This window comes from Psammomys obesus, unplaced genomic scaffold (assembly GCF_907164565.1).
Source record: "Psammomys obesus unplaced genomic scaffold, mPsaObe1.curated_primary_1811, whole genome shotgun sequence".
In the NCBI taxonomy this organism is placed as follows: Eukaryota; Metazoa; Chordata; class Mammalia; order Rodentia; family Muridae; genus Psammomys; species Psammomys obesus.
In genome coordinates, this window is record NW_026591918.1 from 8909492 (window position 1) to 8919352 (window position 9861).

At 46.3% G+C, this 9861-nt stretch overlaps 1 pseudogene; it reads left to right on the forward strand.

Annotated features, from left to right (window-relative positions):
* The first annotated feature begins 3312 nt into the window (after nucleotides 1-3312).
* Nucleotides 3313-3421, forward strand: LOC129680727 (small nucleolar RNA SNORA17; annotated as a pseudogene).
* Nucleotides 3422-9861: the final 6440 nt, after the last annotated feature.

A 9861-nucleotide genomic window follows, 5' to 3' on the forward strand; every position in this document is an offset into this window, starting at 1 on the left:
TGGAACTATGAGAGCTGTCCTTTGCAGCATGACAACATACAGGAGACAGAAAAAGACCAAGGACAAACACCTTTGCAAAGAATGTTCAGTTGCTAGTGGAGCTGTTCAAGGGAGATGGGTGTTTGTACTCTCCTCATCCTTTTCTGAGGAGGATGGTAAGAAGCCCGCCATTCTCACTCTGTGCCGTGTAAAGAACACTCAGGATCGGCTTCCATGGCCTGCCTGCCAAAGACTATTTGAAGCTCCCTCCTGGAGTATTCAGGCACTTTGCACTGCATCTCCTAGTGAAAGCCGGGTGTAAAGGAGACACTGGTGGAGCAGGAAGATCCCAGAGAGTCTAACCTGAGAGGAAACATGTTTTCTAATAGTAAATTAAAACTTTATTATGAAGAACTCACAAATGAAAATTGCAGTGATAGCCGGACACAAAGTCTGCACGTCTCAATGAACTTCTATACAGTTGGAATAGCCATACCAAAGCGGTGGAACATTGATTTAGATTTTATACTTTCACTGTAAACCACATTTTTATGCACTTATCTCTCCCACTAAAAAAGAAAAACAACAACAAAAGAGAAAAGTCCATGACAGAATTAAAACTCAAGACAATCAAACAAACAAAATCTAGAAAAAGATGGTGACCTAGGCCTGGGCAGGTGGGGCCACAGGAAATTCCTCTGGTCTGTAGCAGTCCCAAGGTGCAAATCTGTGGACTGCCCTGGATGTAAGGGTAAAAAATTAACCGAACCATCTAGTAGCTGGTTCCCTCCAAAGTGTCCTTCAGAATGGCTGGAGCTCTCACACCCGAATGCAAACCCATGCAGCTTTCTCTGGTAAAGAAAATAAGTAGATGTCTCAGGGCTACATATATTTTTATTTCTAGTGAAAACTTTTCACTAGATAACAATAGTTTGCTCTCCATAAAGAGATAAAAACAATAATTTTAAAACTTCATTTGATGTATATAAAAACCCAGGGGACTGTATTGATATTCCTCATGACTGAAGTAGAGAATTTGTCCCAACAAAAACTGGGCTGTGACTGTGGCTTGGTGGTAGAGCATATGCCTCTCCCCATGTAGGTGGCCCTCTGTCAGTCTTTATCAACACTAATAAGAAAAAAGGAACATTCATAATAAAATGATGCAGAAGAAAGCCAGGCATGGTAGCATACTCAGGGAGGCAGAGGCAGGTGGGTCTCTGTGAGTTCAAGGCCAGCCTGGTCTACAAAGCAAGTCCAGGACAGCCAAGGCAGAAAAACCCTATCTCAAAAAACCAAGAAAAAAAAAAAAAGATGCAGAAGAAAATCCCCCATGTTACGATAATTCTGACTCTTTCTAGCTACCTCTTATGGGGAAGAGGGTCGTTTAGATTTGTCTGTGGTAGTCAGTCCCCAGAATAGTTGCCAACAGCAAGATAAGCATGAAAGATGCTGTGATGAGAGCTGCTGAAAGCACAGACTCTGAAGTATTCCCTCCACTGTCAAAGTCCAGCCACCCCCAGTGCACCAGGATGCTGCAGCGAGCACTGTGTACCGCAGAATGATGTCACTTTGCCCAGGCCTCCTCCTCATGTGGTAAGCCACTCTGGGAATCACATTTGTAGCATGCAAACCATTTGTCAGCCTAGCGTATGCTAATGAGCAAAAACAAAAGGAAAAGGGTGCTGGAGTTTCAACACAGAGGGCATGTGCCCAAAGCTCAAAGCCCAGTGCTCAAGCCCTAACACTGCCCCTCAAAGATGAACCTTTTGAAGGGTTATTATGGAAGCTTATTATAATGTATTATGGCAAGACATAGTCTACCTGAAAATGGGAGATGGCTAAAGATAATAGCAACATTATACTGTGTATAATATTGCTTAAACTTAGAAACTGTAGGAAGAATCCACATTTTTTTAAGGACTTTATTTTTTATTTTGAATGCTCTGTAGGCATGTACACCTGCATGCCAGGAGAGAGCAGTAGAGGTATAGATGGTTATGAGGCACCCTGTGGTTGCTGGGAATTGAACTCATGACCTATGGAAGAGCAGAGCAGACAGAGCTCTTAACCACTGAACCAGCTCACCAGACCCACATGGTTTTAATTACATTATTATGCAGCTTATTACTAATGAAAATGATTTACTATTATATTATTTTATATAATATATTATGGATAAGACTTTTTATGTACATGAAGATATTACATATATGTAGCCTTGGTTGTCCTAGACTCACTCTGTAGACAAGGCTGGCCTTAAACCCTCAGAGATCCACCTGCCTCTGTCTCCCTGAGTGCTGGGATTATAGGTGTGCACCACTGTGCCTGGCTTACAAACAAACTTTTAACTTAATCTTCAACAGTTACCTATAATTGGTGCCTTAGGACCTTTGCTCATGTTGAAGAAAAGGGAAGAATCCAGCTCTTGATGACAGCAGTAATTGACAGTTTTATGTCTATACACCCGAGGCCTTTAAGAGTCCTATGCCACCCATCCTCTCCTGTCCCTGTAACACGCTCCCCCTCTTTGACACTTTGTAGGCCTTGTATCTCTTCTTAGGATAACCTTGAGTCTTGTTTCTTTTTTCTTAATGTCTCCTTAGCAGATAATGCACCCAACCATATTACCTCAACCGCCTGAGATTTTTTTTAACGTGTGTGGTGTGTGCATTCATGAATGAGTGTGGGCCACGGCATGCTTGTGGCCGTCGGAGGACAGCAATGTGGAGTCAGCTTTCTTCTTGCACTTTGATGTGGATCACAGAGATTAAACTCACATCATCGATTGGTGAGGCAAGCTCATCTACAGCACCCTCCTGACCTCTTTTTTTCTTTTTCTCTTCCCAGACAGGATCATCAATAAAACTGCAGCTCATTGGGTAAATAGGATCCAGGCCAGGGAACTAGGATACTCTCCCACAGTACAGAGACTGCGTATTTTGTCAGCCATGATCATGTTCTGGAGGGTGCTTTGATTTAGAACCCAGGTCCTCATTCTTGTTTGGCAAGCCCTTTTATCCACAGAGCAGTCTCCCCAAAACAGATTTTTGAAATAATTTTATCGTGCGAACTTTGGTCCTAACCTTGCCAAATCTGTCATACACTTCAACACTTTAAATGACTTTTAGAATCCCTTACTTGCTACTCTCAAGCTCCACCTCGCACTCGCAGCTCATTCTCACCCAGGCCTGTCGGACTAAGATGCTAAGTCCATGCTTACAGCCTTCCACGGGCTTTGCTACATGCATACTCACACTCCCATCATATTATTAACCACTCACACGCAGGAGGGTGAGAAGGATTCTATCAGCTTTAGAAGGAAGGCGTTGACCTGCCCCTAGATGCTTTACAGGTGTGGCTGCTGTGCCCCATGTCTGTCAGTAGGTGGCAGAGAGGAGAGAGGCTATGTCTGACCTATGAACATCTGTAGGCTTAAATTTTTCACCAAACTTATTTAGGGTTCCTAAATGCTTCTACCTCCCTTCTACCCACTGCCCAGAGTTGAGAGAGAAAGGTTATTAGGTTAAGGGGGCTGTAGACCTTTTTAGAAGTAGTTCTTTGGGATGAGTCCATTCTTTGTTGTCTGGATACCAGCAGTCCAGTCCAAAGGCCAACAACAAGCAGCAACAGGAATCAGCACAATTCAGAAGATCGGGACAAGTCAGCGAAAGCCACAAGGTTTGGTTGGATCGCCCTGAGAAGTTCTCTAGAACGTTTCTCTCTGCAAAGTCAAGTGTCGAAGCACGAAGATCAGCATGGCGATATGGATCCAAAAAGGGATGTCTCACTGTTCATAGACTTCTACGTATCTCCTCTCCTCAGACTCCTTCATGGATGTGCTCAGCTGGCCAAAGTCACACCCCTCGCATGAGAGCTCACAGCAAAACATCATGTGTCCTCCCACAAGCCAGCCTCCAGCAAAAAAAAAAAACACATGACTCAACTGAGTCTTCAAAGAAAGCAGAAACTTCCACTTCAAACATCTGAATGATTAGTAGCCTGACATTCCCTGAAAAGAGTGGGCCTGAGACAACCATCAGTCCAGCACCAGGGGTCTAGACAGGGAGCCAAACCTGAGGCAAACACCAGTCTGCTGCTGTGTAAGCTTGCATGGGTTCCCAGGACAGGGAGTAAGCCAGAGAGGGAAAGAACCCAACCTGGAACCACAGGTCCTGGGCCAAATTGAACCTGATGACTCTCTCATGGGGCCACTTCGGTGGGCTGGTCAAGGAGCATACCCAAGACAACCACCACACCAGAGCTATGGGGCCCAGTCAGGGAGCTAGGCTGAGAAGACCACCAGTCTTGTGCCACGCAGGCCTTTCGGGGAGGTAGACCATGCTTGAGACGACCTCTTCCTGGCACCATAATGCATGAGCAGGACATAGCACTCCTGAGACGACCCCAGACACTCAGAGACACTGGGCACCACTAACGGAAGCAAGGAAGTAGAGGGAAATGGAAGAGATAAAGAAACAGAAGGATGTGGGCACAATGAAGAGAGGCAGAACTGGAGACTGTGGGGTAGCGAGGAACAGCCTGCTATGAATAGCCAATGATGCTGCTGAGGACCATGGTGGGGTCCTGGCCTGTGTTGCCACTGGGGACCACTTCTGGGTCCATGGTCCTGCAGGAACAGGGGTCTTTTGCCACCAAAGGCCAGGTGGGTGTCCCTGGTCTGAGCTGCTGCCCACAGACATATTGATGTCTGAGGGCTGTGCAAAACTGGCCCCACTCCTCACCTGGGCATCGGGGGAGAGCTGGCCTTGGAGGCATGAGAGCAGGAGAGCTGACCCTGCCCCTAGCCAGCTGCAGTATTCCAACTACATTTTGGGAGTTGCAGATGAGCTGGTCCCCGAGTATATGAACATGGGAGACCTAGCCCTACCACTCATCTCCTGAGTGGTGGCATGGAGGAGGGAGAGGTACCTTCCTCCCCTCTTGTCTCCCACTACCTGCAGCAGGTAGGAGACCAGGCCCTGCGGTCATGAGAGCAGGAGAGCTATCCTTGGCCCTCACCAGCTGCAACACTTGGAAGAATAGCCCCTAGTGACAGGGGTGCAGCCTAGTCAGCCCTGAGGGCATGAGTATGGGGATGCTGACCGCATGGGCGGTGGCATGGGTGAAGGAGAGACACGCTCCTTCCCTCCCTCATCCCTCAACATGTATGGCAGGCAGGAGAGCTGGCCCTGGGGTCATGAGAACTGGCTATGTCCCTCACGGGCTGCAACATCCAGAGAGCAGGCCCTGTGCCTGCTGGGCAGCAGGGTAGAGCTGGCCCTGGGTAGCAGGGTTTGCTGGTGAGCCGGCTGGCCCTGAGGGCTTAAGAGTGGGAAAGCAGGCAGGCTGACCAGCTCAAATACCTCTCAGGCCCAGATCCAGGGCTTTGAATTGGTCCACTCCAACATCTACCCATCAGTTAACTGCTGGAGTGGGTGATGGTCCTACAGATCCCAAACTGCAGGATCTCCGTGACACGGGGCTACAACAGGATATGCAAGAGGAGGTCCAGTGAGAGTCCAGCATCCATAGAGTAACGGAAGCCAGAGACCTCTTACTAAACCGGCGAGTCATTTCAATGAACATTTGCAAGCAAAGAAGTGTGGACAAAAGGGTAGACTGTGGGACACACTGTGACACACTGCGGCTTCCACAACGGAGATCTTGTTTTGTTTTTTTGTTCGTTTGTTTTGTTTTCTGTTGGAGAGGTTGCAAGAGTGGAGGGTGGGTACAAGAGGAAGCAGAGATGAGCGGGATTGGGGTGCATGAAGCAAAATTCACAAAGAACCAATAAAAAGTAAAAAAAAAAAAAAAAAAAGAATTGAGTTGAGTACAAATCTCATTTCTGCTACCACTATCTCCACATAATTCACTTTAGCGTGTTTGAACTTCTTCCCCACCTGAACAACCATTTGGGCAGGATGTCACATACATAGTGAGTTTATTTTGATTAGTCTCTTAAAATCATGAAATTTTAGATTTACTTAATCTGTCTACGTAAGATGAATACCCAGTTGCTGGGAATGAAAAAAAAAAAAAGCAGTAGAAGAAAAGACAAAAACAATTTTAAAAAAAATTTAAAAAATGAGATTGGGCATTCAAAAAGAAAGCCAACCACAACAAAACAAACCAACCAAATAAAAACACCTCCCCCAACAACATAAAACACCCTCAAAATCAGTAAATAGAGAAATTATCTAAAAGCCCAAATCCTGACAGAGATGTGTGGGGCGCTCTCCAGCTCCTCTCCCCCACCCCCAGCCATGGCTCTTAGTTGCCCAGCATAGCTAGACAGTAAGATCCTATTGCTGAAGATATAACATTCTTTGATGGCAGAACATAGAGAAACCAAGCTAGAGCCAACCTGAAAATTTCCTCTTTGCAGGCTAGTTTTTATAGTACGAGAAAACTATACTGTGCAAAGAGCTGTGCAAACTGCTGGGGAGAAAAGTAACCAATGTATTTAGCCAGCAGTGAGTGTTGACAACACAGACTGGCCAGCTTAGGTGTACCTGCTGGTGTGATGGTGGGATGAAGGCTATTGGGTAACAACTACTTTCCGACTGAGCTTGAGGCCTGCTCCACAGGAAGAAATCACGCCTGGTACTGTTAATATGGCCAAAAGTTCATGGCTTGGGAGATCATAGGCTCTGTTGATGGGTGAGGGCCTCCTACCATAGTTCTGCCCAATGGGCATCTTGTCAAACTATCTTCTAATAATTTATACGGATAGGTTAGTGCTGCTTGCATCTTGCTCAGAGCCTCTGTTGACAGTGGGCAGCAGTTAATGCAGAGACTCACATGGTTGCATGCTGAGGACACAGAGATCCATAGCTGGTGAAAATGCTTAGAATAAGTGACTATTGAGTGCTCAGCCCTAAATGGATCATGGCCCTGGCCATGGTCAAATGGCCCCAGCTCTCTTCTCTGAGGCTCAGGGAACATTACAGAAGAGAGTTGGAAGGAAGAGCTAGAGGATAGGAATGAATGCAGTGAAATGCTGTGGGTCTCCTCCTGCCTGCAGGATGCCTCCCAGCAGCCCATGAAGTCAGGAGGGGCTTGCGAGACCCCCCCCCCCAACAGCTGATGGCTGGTTCAATTTTAATCCCAGAGAACAAAGGCTATATACCCCTAGGGAAGTGGGGGGGTCTTCAAGAATAGGTATACATAATTGGTTGGAACTAGGCACTTCAAGGATGCTTGATTTCCATTATATAGCAGCTCCAAAGAGTAGATTGTCAGTGCTTAATTAACATATAGGCGCAGGGAAGGGAGAGCTATCAGGAAGCTGTGTCACAGGCCATATATCAAGTGTGGTTAGGGGAGACACTCTCTAGATAAAGTCAGGCAGAAAGCGGGGGACCCTGCTGAGGGGAGGGTTCCTGCCTTTAGCTCCGAGTTTGTAATGGCTATCTGGTCCAGGCAAGAACTACAACCTCAACCAGCAGGGTACCTCCAACAAAATGCTGTGTTCTGGACATAGCATAAGCACTGCATGGACTTACTGCAACAGTTACCTGCAAAGATCAAAACAAATAGATCCGCCAACTCCCCAGCAGGCAGAACTAACTATTGAGACTCCGTGGGTTTAAAAAGGAGAGAACGTGAGGGTGGGAAAGAGACATGTTGTATGTGTCTGTATGTTTGTGTCGGGGCGGGTATAAGGAGGTAGTGAGGAAAAGAATTAGGTAAATCAAGATGAAACATAAGAAATTATCAAAGAATAAGGGAAAGATATTTAAAAGACATTGAAAAACTAGGAATGTGCGAACTAAAAAGAGCAAATTCTCTGTCTGGCAGTGTATCTCATGAAGACTGCAGTCTGACATGCACTGACCCCTGGTAAGAGAGCTAACGTCAGCAGAGTGCAGGACGCGGCTTGGAACCACACAAGGCAGCGGCGTCTGCCAGCGGGAGGAGGCGCAGGGCATCCACACCCACTTTGAAGGCTACATTAGAAATGAGAGAGGAAAGCGCCTTTCTGGGACTGAAGGGGCAACTTAGGTCCTTCTAATTCAAGGATGATGGCATAGGAGAGAGCTCCCAGTACAAGGTAAGCAGCTTTTCTTCAGAATTGGACATTCCAATACTCAAACATAATTAAAAAGGTCAAGTCAAAGTCATGACCTACTTGTTCCCATGTGCGGTGGTTATGTAATTAGATTAAAATTGCTAATGTTGTGATCTATGAGGCTAAAGATCATAAAAGTTTTGGAATAGAGGCTGACATCAGTGGGAGAACACTTGTCTGGCATAAGTGAGGACTAGGGCTCATAAGCCATGCCAAAAACAAAGTTCCAAAACAAATAATTCTGTACCCTTTGTTAGTTTTATCTAGGCTATCCTTTTCTGTTATCTGACTCACAAAGCAGGATCCCACTACCGCTCCAAAAGTACCTAAACCAGACTATGAAAGTTCACTGAGCGTGTAAATATCTGGTGGATGTAGTGATTTGCGTGTGTGTGCGCAGGTGTGCGTGCAAGCTCGTGTGTGTGCATTTGTGGCTGTATGTGCATGATTTCTCATGCACATTTGTGTGTGGAGGCCCAAGAGTAACTAGCACCAAGTGCTGTTCTCCTCAGGGACTGTTGACCTTGTGTATAGAGTCTCTTAGTGGGATCCGGGACTGGCCGCTAAGGTCTACAGATTCACATCTCTCCATCTTCCCGAGCCCTCGGACGGTTAGTATGCACACCACGCCTAGCTTTCCACAGGGGCACTGAAGTCCTAACTTTGGTCCTTGTACTTACATGTACTCTACCCACTAAGCTATTCCTGTTAGGCCCAGCAGGAAGCCTAACTACCAAAGAAGCTTGCTGTGAAAGAAACTCGGAGGCCGCAATCGATGCAATTAGCAAGAGGTTTTTATTTACTCCAGCATGCTGGGGCTAACTCTACATTCAGGCTAGAGCCAGCCCTGACTCTCAGTAGCCTCCAGTTTTTAAAGGGGTAGATGAGAGGGTTACAGGTCTGAGAGCATCATGGGAGCAGATATAGGGTCTATTGTGGGCACCAGGTCCGGTCAGCTAGACATCTGGGGTTTCTGATATGTGCAGATTCAGCTATTGTTAAAAGTGGGAAAAGGATTAGTACATTTTGTGGTCAGACTAGGCCATTGTTAAAAGGTTGGAAAAGGATTAGTACATTTTGTGGTCAGACTAGGCCATTGTTAAAGGTGGGAAAAGGCAATCTGCTCATCCTGTGGTCTCTCTGAGAAACGGGGCTACGTGCCTTTAGTCAAAAGGTAAGGGGCTATTTGAGAGGGGAATTAGGACCATCTGGATCCACTGCTATTTCCTTCTGCAACCAGGTGGAGGTCCTCTCCTTATCTCCATCCGTGCAGATGGCTGGGGTCAGGAGGGCCTATTACATTCTTCTGTTCTCTGGAAGAGTACTGAGAGAATTCAAAATATAAGTTATAAGGCTAGTCTGAGTCTTTCTTTCCCAGTCTCTAAGCTGCAGTTCTTTCAAACCTCAATGTAGTGGCAAGTCCATTTTGATGGAAATACTTGGACATGAGGACCTCTTCGCAGGAGAGCAGGTAAGTTGTGCCTGAGATAACCAGAGTAAAGTGCGTAGTCTTGCTTGTTGTATCTCTTAAGTTAAATAGGAAGTTAGACATGAGGGAGCCGGGGAACCTGCAGCAGTGTCCCCTGATGCTCAACAGCTGCTTAAAGGGTTAAAGCTGAGGCTGCTTAGCTTGTTCTCAGAGTGTCACTGGATGTGTTATCTACACTCTAGGACAGGCCCCATGTCCAGGAGTAGTTACCCAACACAAAACAAACTTCATGTTTTGAGGGATTTTTGCGGGGGGGGGGGGGGTTGGTGTGATTTTGGAGGACCTTTTGTTTTGTTTGCATTTTTTTTTTTTTTTTTTG